Source organism: Peromyscus leucopus, chromosome 9 (genome assembly GCF_004664715.2).
Source record: "Peromyscus leucopus breed LL Stock chromosome 9, UCI_PerLeu_2.1, whole genome shotgun sequence".
NCBI classification, from domain to species: domain Eukaryota; kingdom Metazoa; phylum Chordata; class Mammalia; order Rodentia; family Cricetidae; genus Peromyscus; species Peromyscus leucopus.
Genome location: NC_051070.1, coordinates 105,925,701 through 105,931,700, shown reverse-complemented (window position 1 = coordinate 105,931,700; position 6,000 = coordinate 105,925,701).

The window sequence follows — 6,000 nt, the reverse complement described above, 5'->3', positions numbered from 1 at the left end:
TATTCCAGGCCACCAGACTTCTTCAAAAGGCCGTGATATACAATGAGAGAAGATTAAGCAGATGGAGGAAGTGGTGCAATGTAGGAAAGCATCCTCATCTTGGACAAAGCATGGAGAGAAAGGAGATTCACCCTGAGGGAGGAACACTCTTACCTACCAAGGCATATGACAAGCTGTGAGACAACTTAGGTCAAGTAGAAACTGATAAATACTGAGTAGTGGGAAGTACTTGTTACAAACGAGGGCTGTGGGCATCCAGAAGCCCAGGAGAGGTGCAGACATTCTAACTAACTGCTCCTACAATCAAGCTAACACTTTCCACCATGCTCTAGCACCATCTATTGAAAGGGTTCTTTTCGCTTTGGAATTACTTTTGGCAAACAGTCAAAAATCAAACGAGCATATTTGCTTGGACATGTTGGTCATCTCGCTAGTGTCTAGTCTCCCCCTGCCCCCCAACTGATATCACATAACCTTGATTACCGTTGTAGTGATAGTGTTTGAAATCAGATAGTCCGGCTCTTTTCTACACATTATTTTGACATTTTCCTTTGCCGTGTGTGTGTGTGTGTGTGTGTGTGTGTGTGTGTGTGTGTGTGTGTGTAAAAATAAAAGGAGTAAAAAGAAGAGGAGAAAAGAAAAGGAAAGAGAAGTCTGGCCGGAGTTTTGACAGAAGCACATTAAAAATTCCTGTAAACTTGAATGAACTGGTATATTATCTCACAATGAATCTTCCAACCTATGATATGTTGTCTTGTCAATTTTGTGAACTTCTTTCGTCACCAATTTATAATTTCCAGCACATCCTGTACAAATGCTGTCATATTCATACCTAACAATCTTATTTTTTTATAGCAACTACCCATATTATTCATTTGGTATATTTATTTTAAAATAAAACTGTATGTTACTCCCTAAGTAAAAAGTATGTATCTGTTTGTGTTAATAAACGGCATGCATCAAATTTAACCAAAACAAAACTCATGACTTCAAAAATTGTTCCATGTACTTTATAGACTCAGCCGATCATGCACGGACTGTGCTTTGGAACACAATCCAGTCCTCAGTGACTTCTGACTCACTGTGCGATAAGACATGCCTAGATTATGCACCTCAGAGGGCTTTCCACGAAACCATCCGTGCTGGGAAATTCGTGACCTTTGACGCAGTCATGCTGCAGCCACTTCCAACTGCGGTGAACCCTTCCCTTCAAGCTGAGGAGAACAGCCCAGTTCTGGAACCCATGATCAGAAGCCACCGCTAACTGCACAGGGCCCCCCAAGGACGACTGGGTAGTGTGGTCTCTGTCTGGTACACACCACACCTGGAACGAAGGGAGCCTGGACAATCTTGGGAGCCTCATGTCTGCTCTCAGTGTCTCACAGCCTTTCCACCGAGCAGCTACCAGACTTTATTTGCTCCTTTGTTCTTGGCTGCTCAGATATGGCTGACTGAGCATGCATGCCCATCTTTGCATCCTATGTGTCCCTCAAGGAGACGCGGGGCAGGGGGGGGGTGTTAGCATCTGGGAACAGATATGGGGATAAAATACCGCCCTGGCCTATGTGAGCTCAGAAACACCAGCACACTCTGCTCATGCGTCACCATGTCTGAGGGGTCCGTCAGGGCCAAAGGCAGCAGAGCCCAGCCGAGGAAGCAGCCACACTGCCCTGGACTGTTCGGTTTTATGGGGGGTCCTGAGGGAGAGGCGGTCATGCTGGTTCCATAGTTGATAACATTGAGACTTCAAGCCTTTCCCCAACATCACAAAGTCGGTAAATGACAAAATCCAACCCCCCCACCCCCACCCCCTGCCATTCACTGAGCACTTGGAAGGCTCACGGTATTTGCTGAATGAGTGGGAAAAGGTCAAAATGAATTGTGCCCCGTCGGCTGAGGTGTTTCCCAGAGGTAAGAAAGCAATTGCTCTCTGCCCTTCTGGCCTTTTTTATTAGTTACCATACCCCTGCCCCAGGCCTCAGGAGCCCGTTTTAGGGGCCCAGGGGCAGCAGCACCCTCACAGTTTGACTTCACCTCCCTAGAAGACCTCTCCTTCTCCTCACCCCCTCCTGTCTGGCTGGTTGCGGTTTGCTCCCTGGTGAATGAGAGTCTCCCTTGGACCTGACCCAGGGAAGCCAGGGGGCTAATGCCGAGGTGTAAGAAAGCTCGGGGCAGTTGAGTGGCAACCCCAGAGTTCTCAGGACCTACTGCCAGAAGAGGCGATGGGATGTGTTCGAGGACCCATGCCCGACCTTCCAGGGGTCCAGATTCAAACGGAAGGTTAGCCTGGTCTTTTCTGTGCTTCCCTATGCTCCCCACACACCCCTCAGCTTCCACGTGCAACTGGGCTTGCTCAACAGAGGCTTAGGGACAAGGTGGAGCAGTCACCTGAATGACAGAGACTATCTATAGTGGCTTGTTGTCCTTGGCGCTGCAGGGGCAAGGGAGCATGTAGCTTCTATTTACCCAAGATGATCACCTGCCAAGGCTAGCCTTGCCTGCCCTGGGAGTCCTGGACAGAGGCCCCTTCAGGCTTCCTCCCCTGCAGAGGCCTCAGTACCGCAACAGCTCAGACTGGCTCCCAGTGAACCCCGAGTGACCCCTCAGGGGCTTTATTTTCATTTCTTCTTGGCAGGACGTAACTTCCTGCTTCTAAGAAAAACATCTTTAAACAGAGCCATGAACCGGTTCCAGGGTGTCCCTCACGTCCCCCAGCTCCAACGGAACACCATGATGAGCTGAATGGAGCTCATTGGAAGCACATGGTGCCTGTTTCCTTTCAAAGTCCCCAAGAGTCTCAGGCCTGGAGGAGGGGGAGGGGGAGGGGGTTGATAAATCATGTTGCAAGTGTTATCTAGTCTCATGTTTGAGAGCGGAGGCCAGGAGGAGGAGGAGCTGAGGGACCTGAATGCACACAGGGAAGAGAGGGGAGCAACATCTGCCCAGGCTAACTGGTGTTTATTAGGCATCTACCATCATGAAGCCCAGGAGAGCAATAAGCCTAGTACCAGTGATGACCTGTGTAGAAATAGCTTCAGAGTGTGTCACGGAGGAGGTGTAGAGCCAAGCTTCGTATGGGAATGCTAGCCATGAGGCAGAGGAGAGTTCTTCAGGGAGTAAAGTCGAGGTGTCCCGGAGCTCCTCTACGCTCCCTTTGTATATCAAGGAGGCCTCAATTTGGTGATGCTGGAAAGAACATTCTAGTTCTCTTCCAATCTTCTCTGGCAGATTCGTGTCCCCGTCCCCACACTCCAGAGACTCGGGAGCTTCAAGTGACATTAGACAGGGGTTCAGCAAACCTACCAAGGTAAGGCGCTAGGCACAGTAGCCTGGGACAGAGAAGAACCTAAAAAAAGGAAGAGCTGAGAACTCAGGAGCACTACACTGCCCAGAGAGGCATGTCCAGGAGGGAAATTCTATTAACACTGGCTATGGAACCCTTATAACTAGGGCAAGCAAATGGCCTTGCTCACTGTCCTGGCCTGGACATAGGTCAGGTGTGGGGTTGGTAACTGCAAGAGTGTGACATTCCTTCATAGCCAGTACCCTTGCGATCTTGGGGAAGCAGCATCCTGCCTTGGAATTTTACTCCGGATCTTTTGATAGGGGTTAGGGTGCTGCTGGTGTCTGCCATGGATTTGCTTGTCTGTGCAAGGGGAGCAGGACACAGCTGTGGCAGGGCTTGTTTGTTTGGGTGTCTCCTGCCTTGCTTTAGTTTTCTGTTCATCTTCTTGTCTCAAGAAAGTTAGAGTGCTTCTGAGTACATAAAACAGAATAAAATGATACAAAAATGGAGAACAGGAGAAAAGCAATGGTAGAAAGATATAAAACCAGTCCAGGAACGATTGAAAGCCACATACCATAATTTGGGGCCTGCCATTTCCCAAGGGCACAAGCTTTACATGGAAGGATTCTCCAGCACCCACAGGAGAATGGGACACAATAGTTCCCCAGTTCAAGGTCTCATGAACAAGTCCCCAGAGACTCCTAACTGTTCCTTGTTCAAAAAGGAGTGAGAACTGAGCCTGGCTGTGTTTTTTTAATATTTGAATTTTTAATTTTAAGTAAAAAAAAAATAGTTAAATACATTTATGAGATATAAAATGGAGTTACAATCTATGAGTTGAGTGGGAACTAATTAAGTCAGGTAAGGTAATACATTCACCACCTCAAATCTTGCCTTTTGGAGGCACACATGGGGAGCAGAGTGAATGAAAATATTTCTTTCCCTATTAGCCTTGTGTTCCTCCTCCCCACCTTCTCATACTCTCCCTCTCATAGCCAGGTCCAAAGACAAACGCTGACTACATTAACCAATTAGCATAGCAAAGGGCAAGCTGGCCTCCAGGCTCTCTCAGCATGCCAGTACCTGCTACAGTCCATGCTGGCATCCTGGCTCCTCTCAGCTCTTCTCACCCTGTTCCCCACCCTAACCCTCTCCCGCTCACAGGTTTCCCTTCCCCCAGCTTCTGATTCCTCTATAATCCTGCCATTTCAGCCATGCACTTTCTTGGTCCTCTCCTCTTGGCTCTTGCCTCTCTCTTGGCCCTCTTGAACCTCTCTCTCTTGGTCCTCCTCTTTTGCTCTCCCCCATTTCCCCTTTTATAGCCCAGTTCAGTCTATTGGCCATGTTTAATCTATTATTTTCCCTCCCTGCTCTTCCTTGCCTTGCTTTTTATGTCTCATATGCACATATATATTTATGAATACACACATATTTTAATATAGAATCCACACATGAACAAAAATATGTAAGATTTATCTTTCTGAGTCTGGCTCACTTTGCTTGACATGATGACCTCCAGTTGCTTCCATTTTTTAGCAAACAGCTTTGCTCATTCTCTTTATGGCTGATTAAAATTTCATTGTGTATGGCTACCACCTGGTAGACTTTTAAAGAGAATGGCATGTGAAGTAATGAACGGAAGCCTAGGAAGCTTCTTTCCTAAAGCGTCTCCCCAGGCTGAATAAGCATGATAATATAACAAAGCCAGGTGGTGACAATGGTTTCTTTAAGTTCCTGGTGGCCAGCTCCTTGCTAGGCTGAACCAATATTACAGTGCTGGGAAGAATGAAATTGCTGACAACCTTCTAGGAGATCATGCCTGTCACATGTCAGCAAATAGAAGATCATCCTCTACTGGATGGGCCACAGCTTTAGGTTGCTAACTAAAAGCAAGGTTTAAGAACTTTGATAAGAAGTTGCATGGAGGAAGAGTTGGCTGCCTCCTGAGAAAACTGAGATGCCCAACTATGAGGTCTGGCTTCATGCTGAGAGAGAGAGCGGGGAGAGGGAGAGGGAGAGGGAGATCTATAGTCTTTCATGGAAAATTATTTCAGATCCGCACAAACTATTATAGGCAACCAATTTCCAAATATACAGATTGCTTACTAAATAGACAGAGTAGTTTCTGTCTCAACATCATTCAAAACAAATGAATTCAGTTAATGGCCACAATAAAAATCAATCTCCATGAAGCTCTCCAAATTTGACTTGGAACAATGGTGCCTCCCAGGTCAACATTTAGTGAAATGGTCTATTTGAAGAGCTATTTGGGGCTGGGGAAATTGTTGAGTGGCTAGGAATGCATACTGCTTTATCAAAGGACCTGAGCTCATCCCAAGCACACAGGTCAGGCAGGTCATAAGAGCTCGTAACTCCAACTCCAGGGCCTCTGACACCTTTGGGTTCCCCACAGGCACGTACAACCACTTTCACTCACGTGTGCATACATAGACACACAAGCACGCATATAGGTAATTTTTTAAAGAGAGCTTTGTTTGCAAGCCCCGTAGGATAATTTGAGGTTAGTTGGGTTGCCATAGAAGTGACGCACAGCTCTTTAGGCCATTGCTGTATTGTGTGATATACTCACCATCTGAGCTGAAGATGATATACTTGCCTACATTCTCCATCCCAGAAGGTTATGATTAAGATGATTAGTAAACGATTTGAGGGTTTTCAGAGACGGGATACATTTCTTCCTAATGACTCAATCC